Source organism: Lonchura striata, chromosome 9, assembly GCF_050655825.1.
Source record: "Lonchura striata isolate lonStrDom1 chromosome 9, ASM5065582v1, whole genome shotgun sequence".
Lineage (NCBI taxonomy): Eukaryota > Metazoa > Chordata > Aves > Passeriformes > Estrildidae > Lonchura > Lonchura striata.
The window spans coordinates 151,440-172,078 of record NC_140711.1 but is presented as its reverse complement, the minus strand read 5'-3'; positions in this window follow the sequence as shown (position 1 = coordinate 172,078).

Sequence of the window (20,639 nt, the reverse complement as noted above, 5' to 3'; positions counted from 1 at the left end):
AAAAGCTTTGGCAGTGTGTCTCGCAGGGAGATAGCTTAGGAGCGCAGCGCACTTATGCCTCCCTTGTCCAGAAACACGATTTTACTGCACACTCCAAAAACACTGCTCTTTCCAGGGCAATATATAAGCTGCTTTCTGACGGCCGTGATCTTTCGGGGAGTCTTGCACAGCTCGTTGTTTTAACGTGCACATGCCGTCCTGGCATTCAGTGCACAGTGAAGGCAATCGCAAAAGTCCAGGTGCTGCTGACTCTCAAACACAAGGCGCTGGCTATGTTCTTGCTTCTCGACAACTCAACGGAGTGCTTCATTTCTGCAGTTGCCATCGAGGTCTCTGCACTCGGAGCCTCAGAGGACGAGCACGAGTTTCCCAGGAGGGGCTGCATCAGGACGAATTCAAAATTCAGGAAAATTGTCCTGGAACACCTTCCATAAGGATGCTAGAATGGAATTGAAGAGGCAGGCGAGTGTCCACCACGGTCCTCTAGCAGTCCTTAGGGTGCGCGCAGAAGCCCGGTGCTCTTCGGCTTCGTTCTTCGCCCTCGTACAAGCTACCGCTCTGTCCGGCTCCCGGAGCAGGAGAAGCGGCTGCTTCGCGCACACAGCAGCGGAGCGGCAGCCGTACGCTCCGAAGCTCTGCTTCAGCCGAAAGACGCCGGCGACCGGCGCTTCGCTTCGGATAGCAGCCGAGAGCCGTAGTGTGCGTCTGCACTAAACTGCATCATAGCGAAAAGCTTTGGCAGTGTGTCTCGCAGGGAGATAGCTTAGGAGCGCAGCGCACTTATGCCTCCCTTGTCCAGAAACACGATTTTACTGCACACTCCAAAAACACTGCTCTTTCCAGGGCAATATATAAGCTGCTTTCTGACGGCCGTGATCTTTCGGGGAGTCTTGCACAGCTCGTTGTTTTAACGTGCACATGCCGTCCTGGTATTCAGTGCACAGTGAAGGCAATCGCAAAAGTCCAGGTGCTGCTGACTCTCAAACACAAGGCGCTGGCTATGTTCTTGCTTCTCGACAACTCAACGGAGTGCTTCATTTCTGCAGTTGCCATCGAGGTCTCTGCACTCGGAGCCTCAGAGGACGAGCACGAGTTTCCCAGGAGGGGCTGCATCAGGACGAATTCAAAATTCAGGAAAATTGTCCTGGAACACCTTCCATAAGGATGCTAGAATGGAATTGAAGAGGCAGGCGAGTGTCCACCACGGTCCTCTAGCAGTCCTTAGGGTGCGCGCAGAAGCCCGGTGCTCTTCGGCTTCGTTCTTCGCCCTCGTACAAGCTACCGCTCTGTCCGGCTCCCGGAGCAGGAGAAGCGGCTGCTTCGCGCACACAGCAGCGGAGCGGCAGCCCGTACGCTCCGAAGCTCTGCTTCAGCCGAAAGACGCCGGCGACCGGCGCTTCGCTTCGGATAGCAGCCGAGAGCCGTAGTGTGCGTCTGCACTAAACTGCATCATAGCGAAAAGCTTTGGCAGTGTGTCTCGCAGGGAGATAGCTTAGGAGCGCAGCGCACTTATGCCTCCCTTGTCCAGAAACACGATTTTACTGCACACTCCAAAAACACTGCTCTTTCCAGGGCAATATATAAGCTGCTTTCTGACGGCCGTGATCTTTCGGGGAGTCTTGCACAGCTCGTTGTTTTAACGTGCACATGCCGTCCTGGTATTCAGTGCACAGTGAAGGCAATCGCAAAAGTCCAGGTGCTGCTGACTCTCAAACACAAGGCGCTGGCTATGTTCTTGCTTCTCGACAACTCAACGGAGTGCTTCATTTCTGCAGTTGCCATCGAGGTCTCTGCACTCGGAGCCTCAGAGGACGAGCACGAGTTTCCCAGGAGGGGCTGCATCAGGACGAATTCAAAATTCAGGAAAATTGTCCTGGAACACCTTCCATAAGGATGCTAGAATGGAATTGAAGAGGCAGGCGAGTGTCCACCACGGTCCTCTAGCAGTCCTTAGGGTGCGCGCAGAAGCCCGGTGCTCTTCGGCTTCGTTCTTCGCCCTCGTACAAGCTACCGCTCTGTCCGGCTCCCGGAGCAGGAGAAGCGGCTGCTTCGCGCACACAGCAGCGGAGCGGCAGCCCGTACGCTCCGAAGCTCTGCTTCAGCCGAAAGACGCCGGCGACCGGCGCTTCGCTTCGGATAGCAGCCGAGAGCCGTAGTGTGCGTCTGCACTAAACTGCATCATAGCGAAAAGCTTTGGCAGTGTGTCTCGCAGGGAGATAGCTTAGGAGCGCAGCGCACTTATGCCTCCCTTGTCCAGAAACACGATTTTACTGCACACTCCAAAAACACTGCAGTTTCGAGGTCAAGATGCCAGATGCTCTCTGATGCCCGTGCTACCTTCCTTCTCCTGCCCAGCTCGTTGTTGCAGCGTGCACGTGCCGTCCTGGCATTCAGTGCACAGTGAAGGCAATCGCAAAAGTCCAGGTGCTGCTGACTCCCAAACACAAGGCGCTGGCTATGTTCTTGCTTCTCGACAACTCAACGGAGTGCTTCATTTCTGCAGTTGCCATCGAGGTCTCTGCACTCGGAGCCTCAGAGGACGAGCACGAGTTTCCCAGGAGGGGCTGCATCAGGACGAATTCAAAATTCAGGAAAATTGTCCTGGAACACCTTCCATAAGGATGCTAGAATGGAATTGAAGAGGCAGGCGAGCGGCCACCAAGGTCCTCTAGCAGCCCGTAGGCTGTGCACACAAGTCCGGTGCTCTGCGGCTTCGTTCTTCGCCCTCGTACAAGCTACCGCTCTGTCCGGCTCCCGGAGCAGGAGAAGCGGCTGCTTCGCGCACACAACAGCCGTACGCTCCGAAGCGCTGCTTCAGCCGAAAGACGCCGGCCACCGGCGGTTCGCTTCGGACAGCTCCGGAGAGCCGGAGTGTGCGTCTGCACTAGACTGCATCATAGCGAAAAGCTTTGTCAGTGTGTCTCGCAGGGAGATAGCTTAGGAGCGCAGCGCACTTATGCCTCCCTTGTCCAGAAACACGATTTTACTGCACACTCCAAAAACACTGCTCTTTCCAGGGCAATATATAAGCTGCTTTCTGACGGCCGTGATCTTTCGGGGAGTCTTGCACAGCTCGTTGTTTTAACGTGCACATGCCGTCCTGGTATTCAGTGCACAGTGAAGGCAATCGCAAAAGTCCAGGTGCTGCTGACTCCCAAACACAAGGCGCTGGCTATGTTCTTGCTTCTCGACAACTCAACGGAGTGCTTCATTTCTGCAGTTGCCATCGAGGTCTCTGCACTCGGAGCCTCAGAGGACGAGCACGAGTTTCCCAGGAGGGGCTGCATCAGGACGAATTCAAAATTCAGGAAAATTGTCCTGGAACACCTTCCATAAGGATGCTAGAATGGAATTGAAGAAGCAGGCGAGCGGCCACCAAGGTCTTCTAGCAGCCCGTAGGCTGTGCACACAAGTCCGGTGCTCTGCGGCTTCGTTCTTCGCCCTCGTACAAGCTACCGCTCTGTCCGGCTCCCGGAGCAGGAGAAGCGGCTGCTTCGCGCACACAACAGCCGTACGCTCCGAAGCGCTGCTTCAGCCGAAAGACGCCGGCCACCGGCGGTTCGCTTCGGACAGCTCCGGAGAGCCGGAGTGTGCGTCTGCACTAGACTGCATCATAGCGAAAAGCTTTGTCAGTGTGTCTCGCAGGGAGATAGCTTAGGAGCGCAGCGCACTTATGCCTCCCTTGTCCAGAAACACGATTTTACTGCACACTCCAAAAACACTGCTCTTTCCAGGGCAATATATAAGCTGCTTTCTGACGGCCGTGATCTTTCGGGGAGTCTTGCACAGCTCGTTGTTTTAACGTGCACATGCCGTCCTGGCATTCAGTGCACAGTGAAGGCAATCGCAAAAGTCCAGGTGCTGCTGACTCTCAAACACAAGGCGCTGGCTATGTTCTTGCTTCTCGACAACTCAACGGAGTGCTTCATTTCTGCAGTTGCCATCGAGGTCTCTGCACTCGGAGCCTCAGAGGACGAGCACGAGTTTCCCAGGAGGGGCTGCATCAGGACGAATTCAAAATTCAGGAAAATTGTCCTGGAACACCTTCCATAAGGATGCTAGAATGGAATTGAAGAGGCAGGCGAGTGTCCACCACGGTCCTCTAGCAGTCCTTAGGGTGCGCGCAGAAGCCCGGTGCTCTTCGGCTTCGTTCTTCGCCCTCGTACAAGCCACCGCTCTGTCCGGCTCCCGGAGCAGGAGAAGCGGCTGCTTCGCGCACACAGCAGCGGAGCGGCAGCCGTACGCTCCGAAGCTCTGCTTCAGCCGAAAGACGCCGGCCACCGGCGCTTCGCTTCGGATAGCAGCCGAGAGCCGTAGTGTGCGTCTGCACTAAACTGCATCATAGCGAAAAGCTTTGGCAGTGTGTCTCGCAGGGAGATAGCTTAGGAGCGCAGCGCACTTATGCCTCCCTTGTCCAGAAACACGATTTTACTGCACTCTCCAAAAACACTGCTCTTTCCAGGGCAATATATAAGCTGCTTTCTGACGGCCGTGATCTTTCGGGGAGTCTTGCACAGCTCGTTGTTTTAACGTGCACATGCCGTCCTGGTATTCAGTGCACAGTGAAGGCAATCGCAAAAGTCCAGGTGCTGCTGACTCTCAAACACAAGGCGCTGGCTATGTTCTTGCTTCTCGACAACTCAACGGAGTGCTTCATTTCTGCAGTTGCCATCGAGGTCTCTGCACTCGGAGCCTCAGAGGACGAGCACGAGTTTCCCAGGAGGGGCTGCATCAGGACGAATTCAAAATTCAGGAAAATTGTCCTGGAACACCTTCCATAAGGATGCTAGAATGGAATTGAAGAGGCAGGCGAGTGTCCACCACGGTCCTCTAGCAGTCCTTAGGGTGCGCGCAGAAGCCCGGTGCTCTTCGGCTTCGTTCTTCGCCCTCGTACAAGCTACCGCTCTGTCCGGCTCCCGGAGCAGGAGAAGCGGCTGCTTCGCGCACACAGCAGCGGAGCGGCAGCCGTACGCTCCGAAGCTCTGCTTCAGCCGAAAGACGCCGGCGACCGGCGCTTCGCTTCGGATAGCAGCCGAGAGCCGTAGTGTGCGTCTGCACTAAACTGCATCATAGCGAAAAGCTTTGGCAGTGTGTCTCGCAGGGAGATAGCTTAGGAGCGCAGCGCACTTATGCCTCCCTTGTCCAGAAACACGATTTTACTGCACACTCCAAAAACACTGCAGTTTTGAGGTCAAGATGCCAGATGCTCTCTGATGCCCGTGCTACCTTCCTTCTCCTGCCCAGCTCGTTGTTGCAGCGTGCACGTGCCGTCCTGGCATTCAGTGCACAGTGAAGGCAATCGCAAAAGTCCAGGTGCTGCTGACTCCCAAACACAAGGCGCTGGCTATGTTCTTGCTTCTCGACAACTCAACGCAGCCCTTCATTTCTGCAGTTGCAATCGAGGTCTCTGCATGTCGGAGCCTCAGAGGACGAGCACGAGTTTCCCAGGAGGGGCTGCATCAGGACGAATTCAAAACTCAGGAAAATTGTCCTGTAACACCTTCCATAAGGATGCTAGAATGGAATTGAAGAGGCAGGCGAGCGGCCACCAAGGTCCTCTAGCATCCCGTAGGCTGTGCACACAAGTCCGGTGCTCTGCGGCTTCGTTCTTCGCCCTCGTACAAGCTACCGCTCTCTCCGGCTCCCGGATCAGGAGAAGCGGCTGCTTCGCGCACACAACAGCCGTACGCTCCGAAGCGCTGCTTCAGCCGAAAGACGCCGGCGACCGGCGGTTCGCTTCGGATAGCAGCCGAGAGCCGTAGTGTGCGTCTGCACTAAACTGCATCATAGCGAAAAGCTTTGGCAGTGTGTCTCGCAGGGAGATAGCTTAGGAGCGCAGCGCACTTATGCCTCCCTTGTCCAGAAACACGATTTTACTGCACTCTCCAAACACACTGCAGTTTCGAGGTCAAGATGCCAGATGCTCTCTGATGCCCGTGCTACCTTCCTTCTCCTGCCCAGCTCGTTGTTTTAACGTGCACGTGCCGTCCTGGCATTCAGTGCACAGTGAAGGCAATCGCAAAAGTCCAGGTGCTGCTGACTCCCAAACACAAGGCGCTGGCTATGTTCTTGCTTCTCGACAACTCAACGCAGCCCTTCATTTCTGCAGTTGCCATCGAGGTCTCTGCACTCGGAGCCTCAGAGGACGAGCACGAGTTTCCCAGGAGGGGCTGCATCAGGACGAATTCAAAATTCAGGAAAATTGTCCTGGAACACCTTCCATAAGGATGCTAGAATGGAATTGAAGAGGCAGGCGAGCGGCCACCAAGGTCCTCTAGCAGCCCGTAGGCTGTGCACACAAGTCCGGTGCTCTGCGGCTTCGTTCTTCGCCCTCGTACAAGCTACCGCTCTGTCCGGCTCCCGGAGCAGGAGAAGCGGCTGCTTCGCGCACACAACAGCCGTACGCTCCGAAGCGCTGCTTCAGCCGAAAGACGCCGGCCACCGGCGCTTCGCTTCGGACAGCTCCGGAGAGCCGGAGTGTGCGTCTGCACTAGACTGCATCATAGCGAAAAGCTTTGGCAGTGTGTCTCGCAGGGAGATAGCTTAGGAGCGCAGCGCACTTATGCCTCCCTTGTCCAGAAACACGATTTTACTGCACACTCCAAAAACACTGCTCTTTCCAGGGCAATATATAAGCTGTTTTCTGACGGCCGTGATCTTTCGGGGAGTCTTGCACAGCTCGTTGTTTTAACGTGCACATGCCGTCCTGGTATTCAGTGCACAGTGAAGGCAATCGCAAAAGTCCAGGTGCTGCTGACTCTCAAACACAAGGCGCTGGCTATGTTCTTGCTTCTCGACAACTCAACGGAGTGCTTCATTTCTGCAGTTGCCATCGAGGTCTCTGCACTCGGAGCCTCAGAGGACGAGCACGAGTTTCCCAGGAGGGGCTGCATCAGGACGAATTCAAAATTCAGGAAAATTGTCCTGGAACACCTTCCATAAGGATGCTAGAATGGAATTGAAGAGGCAGGCGAGTGTCCACCACGGTCCTCTAGCAGTCCTTAGGGTGCGCGCAGAAGCCCGGTGCTCTTCGGCTTCGTTCTTCGCCCTCGTACAAGCTACCGCTCTGTCCGGCTCCCGGAGCAGGAGAAGCGGCTGCTTCGCGCACACAGCAGCGGAGCGGCAGCCGTACGCTCCGAAGCGCTGCTTCAGCCGAAAGACGCCGGCCACCGGCGCTTCGCTTCGGATAGCAGCCGAGAGCCGTAGTGTGCGTCTGCACTAAACTGCATCATAGCGAAAAGCTTTGGCAGTGTGTCTCGCAGGGAGATAGCTTAGGAGCGCAGCGCACTTATGCCTCCCTTGTCCAGAAACACGATTTTACTGCACACTCCAAAAACACTGCTCTTTCCAGGGCAATATATAAGCTGCTTTCTGACGGCCGTGATCTTTCGGGGAGTCTTGCACAGCTCGTTGTTTTAACGTGCACATGCCGTCCTGGTATTCAGTGCACAGTGAAGGCAATCGCAAAAGTCCAGGTGCTGCTGACTCTCAAACACAAGGCGCTGGCTATGTTCTTGCTTCTCGACAACTCAACGGAGTGCTTCATTTCTGCAGTTGCCATCGAGGTCTCTGCACTCGGAGCCTCAGAGGACGAGCACGAGTTTCCCAGGAGGGGCTGCATCAGGACGAATTCAAAATTCAGGAAAATTGTCCTGGAACACCTTCCATAAGGATGCTAGAATGGAATTGAAGAGGCAGGCGAGTGTCCACCACGGTCCTCTAGCAGTCCTTAGGGTGCGCGCAGAAGCCCGGTGCTCTTCGGCTTCGTTCTTCGCCCTCGTACAAGCTACCGCTCTGTCCGGCTCCCGGAGCAGGAGAAGCGGCTGCTTCGCGCACACAGCAGCGGAGCGGCAGCCGTACGCTCCGAAGCTCTGCTTCAGCCGAAAGACGCCGGCGACCGGCGCTTCGCTTCGGATAGCAGCCGAGAGCCGTAGTGTGCGTCTGCACTAAACTGCATCATAGCGAAAAGCTTTGGCAGTGTGTCTCGCAGGGAGATAGCTTAGGAGCGCAGCGCACTTATGCCTCCCTTGTCCAGAAACACGATTTTACTGCACTCTCCAAAAACACTGCTCTTTCCAGGGCAATATATAAGCTGCTTTCTGACGGCCGTGATCTTTCGGGGAGTCTTGCACAGCTCGTTGTTTTAACGTGCACATGCCGTCCTGGTATTCAGTGCACAGTGAAGGCAATCGCAAAAGTCCAGGTGCTGCTGACTCTCAAACACAAGGCGCTGGCTATGTTCTTGCTTCTCGACAACTCAACGGAGTGCTTCATTTCTGCAGTTGCCATCGAGGTCTCTGCACTCGGAGCCTCAGAGGACGAGCACGAGTTTCCCAGGAGGGGCTGCATCAGGACGAATTCAAAATTCAGGAAAATTGTCCTGGAACACCTTCCATAAGGATGCTAGAATGGAATTGAAGAGGCAGGCGAGTGTCCACCACGGTCCTCTAGCAGTCCTTAGGGTGCGCGCAGAAGCCCGGTGCTCTTCGGCTTCGTTCTTCGCCCTCGTACAAGCTACCGCTCTGTCCGGCTCCCGGAGCAGGAGAAGCGGCTGCTTCGCGCACACAGCAGCGGAGCGGCAGCCGTACGCTCCGAAGCGCTGCTTCAGCCGAAAGACGCCGGCCACCGGCGCTTCGCTTCGGATAGCAGCCGAGAGCCGTAGTGTGCGTCTGCACTAAACTGCATCATAGCGAAAAGCTTTGGCAGTGTGTCTCGCAGGGAGATAGCTTAGGAGCGCAGCGCACTTATGCCTCCCTTGTCCAGAAACACGATTTTACTGCACACTCCAAAAACACTGCAGTTTCGAGGTCAAGATGCCAGATGCTCTCTGATGCCCGTGCTACCTTCCTTCTCCTGCCCAGCTCGTTGTTGCAGCGTGCACGTGCCGTCCTGGCATTCAGTGCACAGTGAAGGCAATCGCAAAAGTCCAGGTGCTGCTGACTCCCAAACACAAGGCGCTGGCTATGTTCTTGCTTCTCGACAACTCAACGGAGTGCTTCATTTCTGCAGTTGCCATCGAGGTCTCTGCATGTCGGAGCCTCAGAGGACGAGCACGAGTTTCCCAGGAGGGGCTGCATCAGGACGAATTCAAAATTCAGGAAAATTGTCCTGGAACACCTTCCATAAGGATGCTAGAATGGAATTGAAGAGGCAGGCGAGCGGCCACCAAGGTCCTCTAGCAGCCCGTAGGCTGTGCACACAAGTCCGGTGCTCTGCGGCTTCGTTCTTCGCCCTCGTACAAGCTACCGCTCTGTCCGGCTCCCGGAGCAGGAGAAGCGGCTGCTTCGCGCACACAACAGCCGTACGCTCCGAAGCGCTGCTTCAGCCGAAAGACGCCGGCGACCGGCGCTTCGCTTCGGACAGCTCCGGAGAGCCGGAGTGTGCGTCTGCACTAGACTGCATCATAGCGAAAAGCTTTGGCAGTGTGTCTCGCAGGGAGATAGCTTAGGAGCGCAGCGCACTTATGCCTCCCTTGTCCAGAAACACGATTTTACTGCACACTCCAAAAACACTGCTCTTTCCAGGGCAATATATAAGCTGCTTTCTGACGGCCGTGATCTTTCGGGGAGTCTTGCACAGCTCGTTGTTTTAACGTGCACATGCCGTCCTGGTATTCAGTGCACAGTGAAGGCAATCGCAAAAGTCCAGGTGCTGCTGACTCTCAAACACAAGGCGCTGGCTATGTTCTTGCTTCTCGACAACTCAACGGAGTGCTTCATTTCTGCAGTTGCCATCGAGGTCTCTGCACTCGGAGCCTCAGAGGACGAGCACGAGTTTCCCAGGAGGGGCTGCATCAGGACGAATTCAAAATTCAGGAAAATTGTCCTGGAACACCTTCCATAAGGATGCTAGAATGGAATTGAAGAGGCAGGCGAGTGTCCACCACGGTCCTCTAGCAGTCCTTAGGGTGCGCGCAGAAGCCCGGTGCTCTTCGGCTTCGTTCTTCGCCCTCGTACAAGCTACCGCTCTGTCCGGCTCCCGGAGCAGGAGAAGCGGCTGCTTCGCGCACACAGCAGCGGAGCGGCAGCCGTACGCTCCGAAGCGCTGCTTCAGCCGAAAGACGCCGGCGACCGGCGCTTCGCTTCGGATAGCAGCCGAGAGCCGTAGTGTGCGTCTGCACTAAACTGCATCATAGCGAAAAGCTTTGGCAGTGTGTCTCGCAGGGAGATAGCTTAGGAGCGCAGCGCACTTATGCCTCCCTTGTCCAGAAACACGATTTTACTGCACACTCCAAAAACACTGCAGTTTCGAGGTCAAGATGCCAGATGCTCTCTGATGCCCGTGCTACCTTCCTTCTCCTGCCCAGCTCGTTGTTGCAGCGTGCACGTGCCGTCCTGGCATTCAGTGCACAGTGAAGGCAATCGCAAAAGTCCAGGTGCTGCTGACTCCCAAACACAAGGCGCTGGCTATGTTCTTGCTTCTCGACAACTCAACGGAGTGCTTCATTTCTGCAGTTGCCATCGAGGTCTCTGCACTCGGAGCCTCAGAGGACGAGCACGAGTTTCCCAGGAGGGGCTGCATCAGGACGAATTCAAAATTCAGGAAAATTGTCCTGGAACACCTTCCATAAGGATGCTAGAATGGAATTGAAGAGGCAGGCGAGCGGCCACCAAGGTCCTCTAGCAGCCCGTAGGCTGTGCACACAAGTCCGGTGCTCTGCGGCTTCGTTCTTCGCCCTCGTACAAGCTACCGCTCTGTCCGGCTCCCGGAGCAGGAGAAGCGGCTGCTTCGCGCACACAACAGCCGTACGCTCCGAAGCGCTGCTTCAGCCGAAAGACGCCGGCCACCGGCGCTTCGCTTCGGACAGCTCCGGAGAGCCGGAGTGTGCGTCTGCACTAAACTGCATCATAGCGAAAAGCTTTGGCAGTGTGTCTCGCAGGGAGATAGCTTAGGAGCGCAGCGCACTTATGCCTCCCTTGTCCAGAAACACGATTTTACTGCACACTCCAAAAACACTGCTCTTTCCAGGGCAATATATAAGCTGCTTTCTGACGGCCGTGATCTTTCGGGGAGTCTTGCACAGCTCGTTGTTTTAACGTGCACATGCCGTCCTGGTATTCAGTGCACAGTGAAGGCAATCGCAAAAGTCCAGGTGCTGCTGACTCTCAAACACAAGGCGCTGGCTATGTTCTTGCTTCTCGACAACTCAACGGAGTGCTTCATTTCTGCAGTTGCCATCGAGGTCTCTGCACTCGGAGCCTCAGAGGACGAGCACGAGTTTCCCAGGAGGGGCTGCATCAGGACGAATTCAAAATTCAGGAAAATTGTCCTGGAACACCTTCCATAAGTATGCTAGAATGGAATTGAAGAAGCAGGCGAGCGGCCACCAAGGTCTTCTAGCAGCCCGTAGGCTGTGCACACAAGTCCGGTGCTCTGCGGCTTCGTTCTTCGCCCTCGTACAAGCTACCGCTCTGTCCGGCTCCCGGAGCACGAGAAGCGGCTGCTTCGCGCACACAACAGCCGTACGCTCCGAAGCGCTGCTTCAGCCGAAAGACGCCGGCGACCGGCGCTTCGCTTCGGACAGCTCCGGAGAGCCGGAGTGTGCGTCTGCACTAGACTGCATCATAGCGAAAAGCTTTGGCAGTGTGTCTCGCAGGGAGATAGCTTAGGAGCGCAGCGCACTTATGCCTCCCTTGTCCAGAAACACGATTTTACTGCACACTCCAAAAACACTGCTCTTTCCAGGGCAATATATAAGCTGCTTTCTGACGGCCGTGATCTTTCGGGGAGTCTTGCACAGCTCGTTGTTTTAACGTGCACATGCCGTCCTGGCATTCAGTGCACAGTGAAGGCAATCGCAAAAGTCCAGGTGCTGCTGACTCTCAAACACAAGGCGCTGGCTATGTTCTTGCTTCTCGACAACTCAACGGAGTGCTTCATTTCTGCAGTTGCCATCGAGGTCTCTGCACTCGGAGCCTCAGAGGACGAGCACGAGTTTCCCAGGAGGGGCTGCATCAGGACGAATTCAAAATTCAGGAAAATTGTCCTGGAACACCTTCCATAAGGATACTAGAATGGAATTGAAGAGGCAGGCGAGTGTCCACCACGGTCCTCTAGCAGTCCTTAGGGTGCGCGCAGAAGCCCAGTGCTCTTCGGCTTCGTTCTTCGCCCTCGTACAAGCTACCGCTCTGTCCGGCTCCCGGAGCAGGAGAAGCGGCTGCTTCGCGCACACAGCAGCGGAGCGGCAGCCGTACGCTCCGAAGCTCTGCTTCAGCCGAAAGACGCCGGCGACCGGCGCTTCGCTTCGGATAGCAGCCGAGAGCCGTAGTGTGCGTCTGCACTAAACTGCATCATAGCGAAAAGCTTTGGCAGTGTGTCTCGCAGGGAGATAGCTTAGGAGCGCAGCGCACTTATGCCTCCCTTGTCCAGAAACACGATTTTACTGCACTCTCCAAACACACTGCAGTTTCGAGGTCAAGATGCCAGATGCTCTCTGATGCCCGTGCTACCTTCCTTCTCCTGCCCAGCTCGTTGTTTTAACGTGCACGTGCCGTCCTGGCATTCAGTGCACAGTGAAGGCAATCGCAAAAGTCCAGGTGCTGCTGACTCCCAAACACAAGGCGCTGGCTATGTTCTTGCTTCTCGACAACTCAACGGAGTGCTTCATTTCTGCAGTTGCCATCGAGGTCTCTGCACTCGGAGCCTCAGAGGACGAGCACGAGTTTCCCAGGAGGGGCTGCATCAGGACGAATTCAAAATTCAGGAAAATTGTCCTGGAACACCTTCCATAAGTATGCTAGAATGGAATTGAAGAAGCAGGCGAGCGGCCACCAAGGTCTTCTAGCAGCCCGTAGGCTGTGCACACAAGTCCGGTGCTCTGCGGCTTCGTTCTTCGCCCTCGTACAAGCTACCGCTCTGTCCGGCTCCCGGAGCAGGAGAAGCGGCTGCTTCGCGCACACAACAGCCGTACGCTCCGAAGCGCTGCTTCAGCCGAAAGACGCCGGCGACCGGCGGTTCGCTTCGGACAGCTCCGGAGAGCCGTAGTGTGCGTCTGCACTAGACTGCATCATAGCGAAAAGCTTTGTCAGTGTGTCTCGCAGGGAGATAGCTTAGGAGCGCAGCGCACTTATGCCTCCCTTGTCCAGAAACACGATTTTACTGCACTCTCCAAAAACACTGCTCTTTCCAGGGCAATATATAAGCTGCTTTCTGACGGCCGTGATCTTTCGGGGAGTCTTGCACAGCTCGTTGTTTTAACGTGCACATGCCGTCCTGGTATTCAGTGCACAGTGAAGGCAATCGCAAAAGTCCAGGTGCTGCTGACTCTCAAACACAAGGCGCTGGCTATGTTCTTGCTTCTCGACAACTCAACGGAGTGCTTCATTTCTGCAGTTGCCATCGAGGTCTCTGCACTCGGAGCCTCAGAGGACGAGCACGAGTTTCCCAGGAGGGGCTGCATCAGGACGAATTCAAAATTCAGGAAAATTGTCCTGGAACACCTTCCATAAGGATACTAGAATGGAATTGAAGAGGCAGGCGAGTGTCCACCACGGTCCTCTAGCAGTCCTTAGGGTGCGCGCAGAAGCCCGGTGCTCTTCGGCTTCGTTCTTCGCCCTCGTACAAGCCACCGCTCTGTCCGGCTCCCGGAGCAGGAGAAGCGGCTGCTTCGCGCACACAGCAGCGGAGCGGCAGCCGTACGCTCCGAAGCGCTGCTTCAGCCGAAAGACGCCGGCGACCGGCGCTTCGCTTCGGATAGCAGCCGAGAGCCGTAGTGTGCGTCTGCACTAAACTGCATCATAGCGAAAAGCTTTGGCAGTGTGTCTCGCAGGGAGATAGCTTAGGAGCGCAGCGCACTTATGCCTCCCTTGTCCAGAAACACGATTTTACTGCACTCTCCAAAAACACTGCTCTTTCCAGGGCAATATATAAGCTGCTTTCTGACGGCCGTGATCTTTCGGGGAGTCTTGCACAGCTCGTTGTTTTAACGTGCACATGCCGTCCTGGTATTCAGTGCACAGTGAAGGCAATCGCAAAAGTCCAGGTGCTGCTGACTCTCAAACACAAGGCGCTGGCTATGTTCTTGCTTCTCGACAACTCAACGGAGTGCTTCATTTCTGCAGTTGCCATCGAGGTCTCTGCACTCGGAGCCTCAGAGGACGAGCACGAGTTTCCCAGGAGGGGCTGCATCAGGACGAATTCAAAATTCAGGAAAATTGTCCTGGAACACCTTCCATAAGGATGCTAGAATGGAATTGAAGAGGCAGGCGAGTGTCCACCACGGTCCTCTAGCAGTCCTTAGGGTGCGCGCAGAAGCCCGGTGCTCTTCGGCTTCGTTCTTCGCCCTCGTACAAGCTACCGCTCTGTCCGGCTCCCGGAGCAGGAGAAGCGGCTGCTTCGCGCACACAGCAGCGGAGCGGCAGCCGTACGCTCCGAAGCTCTGCTTCAGCCGAAAGACGCCGGCGACCGGCGCTTCGCTTCGGATAGCAGCCGAGAGCCGTAGTGTGCGTCTGCACTAAACTGCATCATAGCGAAAAGCTTTGGCAGTGTGTCTCGCAGGGAGATAGCTTAGGAGCGCAGCGCACTTATGCCTCCCTTGTCCAGAAACACGATTTTACTGCACACTCCAAAAACACTGCAGTTTTGAGGTCAAGATGCCAGATGCTCTCTGATGCCCGTGCTACCTTCCTTCTCCTGCCCAGCTCGTTGTTGCAGCGTGCACGTGCCGTCCTGGCATTCAGTGCACAGTGAAGGCAATCGCAAAAGTCCAGGTGCTGCTGACTCCCAAACACAAGGCGCTGGCTATGTTCTTGCTTCTCGACAACTCAACGCAGCCCTTCATTTCTGCAGTTGCAATCGAGGTCTCTGCATGTCGGAGCCTCAGAGGACGAGCACGAGTTTCCCAGGAGGGGCTGCATCAGGACGAATTCAAAACTCAGGAAAATTGTCCTGTAACACCTTCCATAAGGATGCTAGAATGGAATTGAAGAGGCAGGCGAGCGGCCACCAAGGTCCTCTAGCATCCCGTAGGCTGTGCACACAAGTCCGGTGCTCTGCGGCTTCGTTCTTCGCCCTCGTACAAGCTACCGCTCTCTCCGGCTCCCGGATCAGGAGAAGCGGCTGCTTCGCGCACACAACAGCCGTACGCTCCGAAGCGCTGCTTCAGCCGAAAGACGCCGGCGACCGGCGGTTCGCTTCGGATAGCAGCCGAGAGCCGTAGTGTGCGTCTGCACTAAACTGCATCATAGCGAAAAGCTTTGGCAGTGTGTCTCGCAGGGAGATAGCTTAGGAGCGCAGCGCACTTATGCCTCCCTTGTCCAGAAACACGATTTTACTGCACTCTCCAAACACACTGCAGTTTCGAGGTCAAGATGCCAGATGCTCTCTGATGCCCGTGCTACCTTCCTTCTCCTGCCCAGCTCGTTGTTTTAACGTGCACGTGCCGTCCTGGCATTCAGTGCACAGTGAAGGCAATCGCAAAAGTCCAGGTGCTGCTGACTCCCAAACACAAGGGGCTGGCTATGTTCTTGCTTCTCGACAACTCAACGCAGCCCTTCATTTCTGCAGTTGCCATCGAGGTCTCTGCACTCGGAGACTCAGAGGACGAGCACGAGTTTCCCAGGAGGGGCTGCATCAGGACGAATTCAAAATTCAGGAAAATTGTCCTGGAACACCTTCCATAAGGATGCTAGAATGGAATTGAAGAGGCAGGCGAGCGGCCACCAAGGTCCTCTAGCAGCCCGTAGGCTGTGCACACAAGTCCGGTGCTCTGCGGCTTCGTTCTTCGCCCTCGTACAAGCTACCGCTCTGTCCGGCTCCCGGAGCAGGAGAAGCGGCTGCTTCGCGCACACAACAGCCGTACGCTCCGAAGCGCTGCTTCAGCCGAAAGACGCCGGCCACCGGCGCTTCGCTTCGGACAGCTCCGGAGAGCCGGAGTGTGCGTCTGCACTAGACTGCATCATAGCGAAAAGCTTTGGCAGTGTGTCTCGCAGGGAGATAGCTTAGGAGCGCAGCGCACTTATGCCTCCCTTGTCCAGAAACACGATTTTACTGCACACTCCAAAAACACTGCTCTTTCCAGGGCAATATATAAGCTGTTTTCTGACGGCCGTGATCTTTCGGGGAGTCTTGCACAGCTCGTTGTTTTAACGTGCACATGCCGTCCTGGTATTCAGTGCACAGTGAAGGCAATCGCAAAAGTCCAGGTGCTGCTGACTCTCAAACACAAGGCGCTGGCTATGTTCTTGCTTCTCGACAACTCAACGGAGTGCTTCATTTCTGCAGTTGCCATCGAGGTCTCTGCACTCGGAGCCTCAGAGGACGAGCACGAGTTTCCCAGGAGGGGCTGCATCAGGACGAATTCAAAATTCAGGAAAATTGTCCTGGAACACCTTCCATAAGGATGCTAGAATGGAATTGAAGAGGCAGGCGAGTGTCCACCACGGTCCTCTAGCAGTCCTTAGGGTGCGCGCAGAAGCCCGGTGCTCTGCGGCTTCGTTCTTCGCCCTCGTACAAGCTACCGCTCTGTCCGGCTCCCGGAGCAGGAGAAGCGGCTGCTTCGCGCACACAGCAGCGGAGCGGCAGCCGTACGCTCCGAAGCGCTGCTTCAGCCGAAAGACGCCGGCGACCGGCGCTTCGCTTCGGATAGCAGCCGAGAGCCGTAGTGTGCGTCTGCACTAAACTGCATCATAGCGAAAAGCTTTGGCAGTGTGTCTCGCAGGGAGATAGCTTAGGAGCGCAGCGCACTTATGCCTCCCTTGTCCAGAAACACGATTTTACTGCACTCTCCAAACACACTGCAGTTTCGAGGTCAAGATGCCAGATGCTCTCTGATGCCCGTGCTACCTTCCTTCTCCTGCCCAGCTCGTTGTTTTAACGTGCACGTGCCGTCCTGGCATTCAGTGCACAGTGAAGGCAATCGCAAAAGTCCAGGTGCTGCTGACTCCCAAACACAAGGCGCTGGCTATGTTCTTGCTTCTCGACAACTCAACGGAGTGCTTCATTTCTGCAGTTGCCATCGAGGTCTCTGCATGTCGGAGCCTCAGAGGACGAGCACGAGTTTCCCAGGAGGGGCTGCATCAGGACGAATTCAAAATTCAGGAAAATTGTCCTGGAACACCTTCCATAAGGATGCTAGAATGGAATTGAAGAGGCAGGCGAGCGGCCACCAAGGTCCTCTAGCAGCCCGTAGGCTGTGCACACAAGTCCGGTGCTCTGCGGCTTCGTTCTTCGCCCTCGTACAAGCTACCGCTCTGTCCGGCTCCCGGAGCAGGAGAAGCGGCTGCTTCGCGCACACAACAGCCGTACGCTCCGAAGCGCTGCTTCAGCCGAAAGACGCCGGCGACCGGCGCTTCGCTTCGGACAGCTCCGGAGAGCCGGAGTGTGCGTCTGCACTAGACTGCATCATAGCGAAAAGCTTTGGCAGTGTGTCTCGCAGGGAGATAGCTTAGGAGCGCAGCGCACTTATGCCTCCCTTGTCCAGAAACACGATTTTACTGCACACTCCAAAAACACTGCTCTTTCCAGGGCAATATATAAGCTGTTTTCTGACGGCCGTGATCTTTCGGGGAGTCTTGCACAGCTCGTTGTTTTAACGTGCACATGCCGTCCTGGTATTCAGTGCACAGTGAAGGCAATCGCAAAAGTCCAGGTGCTGCTGACTCTCAAACACAAGGCGCTGGCTATGTTCTTGCTTCTCGACAACTCAACGGAGTGCTTCATTTCTGCAGTTGCCATCGAGGTCTCTGCACTCGGAGCCTCAGAGGACGAGCACGAGTTTCCCAGGAGGGGCTGCATCAGGACGAATTCAAAATTCAGGAAAATTGTCCTGGAACACCTTCCATAAGGATGCTAGAATGGAATTGAAGAGGCAGGCGAGTGTCCACCACGGTCCTCTAGCAGTCCTTAGGGTGCGCGCAGAAGCCCGGTGCTCTGCGGCTTCGTTCTTCGCCCTCGTACAAGCTACCGCTCTGTCCGGCTCCCGGAGCAGGAGAAGCGGCTGCTTCGCGCACACAGCAGCGGAGCGGCAGCCGTACGCTCCGAAGCGCTGCTTCAGCCGAAAGACGCCGGCCACCGGCGCTTCGCTTCGGATAGCAGCCGAGAGCCGTAGTGTGCGTCTGCACTAAACTGCATCATAGCGAAAAGCTTTGGCAGTGTGTCTCGCAGGGAGATAGCTTAGGAGCGCAGCGCACTTATGCCTCCCTTGTCCAGAAACACGATTTTACTGCACACTCCAAAAACACTGCTCTTTCCAGGGCAATATATAAGCTGCTTTCTGACGGCCGTGATCTTTCGGGGAGTCTTGCACAGCTCGTTGTTTTAACGTGCACATGCCGTCCTGGTATTCAGTGCACAGTGAAGGCAATCGCAAAAGTCCAGGTGCTGCTGACTCTCAAACACAAGGCGCTGGCTATGTTCTTGCTTCTCGACAACTCAACGGAGTGCTTCATTTCTGCAGTTGCCATCGAGGTCTCTGCACTCGGAGCCTCAGAGGACGAGCACGAGTTTCCCAGGAGGGGCTGCATCAGGACGAATTCAAAATTCAGGAAAATTGTCCTGGAACACCTTCCATAAGGATGCTAGAATGGAATTGAAGAGGCAGGCGAGTGTCCACCACGGTCCTCTAGCAGTCCTTAGGGTGCGCGCAGAAGCCCGGTGCTCTTCGGCTTCGTTCTTCGCCCTCGTACAAGCTACCGCTCTGTCCGGCTCCCGGAGCAGGAGAAGCGGCTGCTTCGCGCACACAGCAGCGGAGCGGCAGCCGTACGCTCCGAAGCTCTGCTTCAGCCGAAAGACGCCGGCGACCGGCGCTTCGCTTCGGATAGCAGCCGAGAGCCGTAGTGTGCGTCTGCACTAAACTGCATCATAGCGAAAAGCTTTGGCAGTGTGTCTCGCAGGGAGATAGCTTAGGAGCGCAGCGCACTTATGCCTCCCTTGTCCAGAAACACGATTTTACTGCACTCTCCAAAAACACTGCTCTTTCCAGGGCAATATATAAGCTGCTTTCTGACGGCCGTGATCTTTCGGGGAGTCTTGCACAGCTCGTTGTTTTAACGTGCACATGCCGTCCTGGTATTCAGTGCACAGTGAAGGCAATCGCAAAAGTCCAGGTGCTGCTGACTCTCAAACACAAGGCGCTGGCTATGTTCTTGCTTCTCGACAACTCAACGGAGTGCTTCATTTCTGCAGTTGCCATCGAGGTCTCTGCACTCGGAGCCTCAGAGGACGAGCACGAGTTTCCCAGGAGGGGCTGCATCAGGACGAATTCAAAATTCAGGAAAATTGTCCTGGAACACCTTCCATAAGGATGCTAGAATGGAATTGAAGAGGCAGGCGAGTGTCCACCACGGTCCTCTAGCAGTCCTTAGGGTGCGCGCAGAAGCCCGGTGCTCTTCGGCTTCGTTCTTCGCCCTCGTACAAGCTACCGCTCTGTCCGGCTCCCGGAGCAGGAGAAGCGGCTGCTTCGCGCACACAGCAGCGGAGCGGCAGCCGTACGCTCCGAAGCGCTGCTTCAGCCGAAAGACGCCGGCCACCGGCGCTTCGCTTCGGATAGCAGCCGAGAGCCGTAGTGTGCGTCTGCACTAAACTGCATCATAGCGAAAAGCTTTGGCAGTGTGTCTCGCAGGGAGATAGCTTAGGAGCGCAGCGCACTTATGCCTCCCTTGTCCAGAAACACGATTTTACTGCACACTCCAAAAACACTTCAGTTTCGAGGTCAAGATGCCAGATGCTCTCTGATGCCCGTGCTACCTTCCTTCTCCTGCCCAGCTCGTTGTTGCATCGTGCACGTGCCGTCCTGGCATTCAGTGCACAGTGAAGGCAATCGCAAAAGTCCAGGTGCTGCTGACTCCCAAACACAAGGCGCTGGCTATGTTCTTGCTTCTCGACAACTCAACGCAGCCCTTCATTTCTGCAGTTGCCATCGAGGTCTCTGCACTCGGAGCCTCAGAGGACGAGCACGAGTTTCCCAGGAGGGGCTGCATCAGGACGAATTCAAAATTCAGGAAAATTGTCCTGGAACACCTTCCATAAGTATGCTAGAATGGAATTGAAGAAGCAGGCGAGCGGCCACCAAGGTCCTCTAGCAGCCCGTAGGCTGTGCACACAAGTCCGGTGCTCTGCGGCTTCGTTCTTCGCCCTCGTACAAGCTACCGCTCTGTCCGGCTCCCGGAGCAGGAGAAGCGGCTGCTTCGCGCACACAACAGCCGTACGCTCCGAAGCGCTGCTTCAGCCGAAAGACGCCGGCCACCGGCGCTTCGCTTCGGACAGCTCCGGAGAGCCGGAGTGTGCGTCTGCACTAGACTGCATCATAGCGAAAAGCTTTGGCAGTGTGTCTCGCAGGGAGATAGCTTAGGAGCGCAGCGCACTTATGCCTCCCTTGTCCAGAAACACGATTTTACTGCACACTCCAAAAACACTGCTCTTTCCAGGGCAATATATAAGCTGCTTTCTGACGGCCGTGATCTTTCGGGGAGTCTTGCACAGCTCGTTGTTTTAACGTGCACATGCCGTCCTGGTATTCAGTGCACAGTGAAGGCAATCGCAAAAGTCCAGGTGCTGCTGACTCTCAAACACAAGGCGCTGGCTATGTTCTTGCTTCTCGACAACTCAACGGAGTGCTTCATTTCTGCAGTTGCCATCGAGGTCTCTGCACTCGGAGCCTCAGAGGACGAGCACGAGTTTCCCAGGAGGGGCTGCATCAGGAC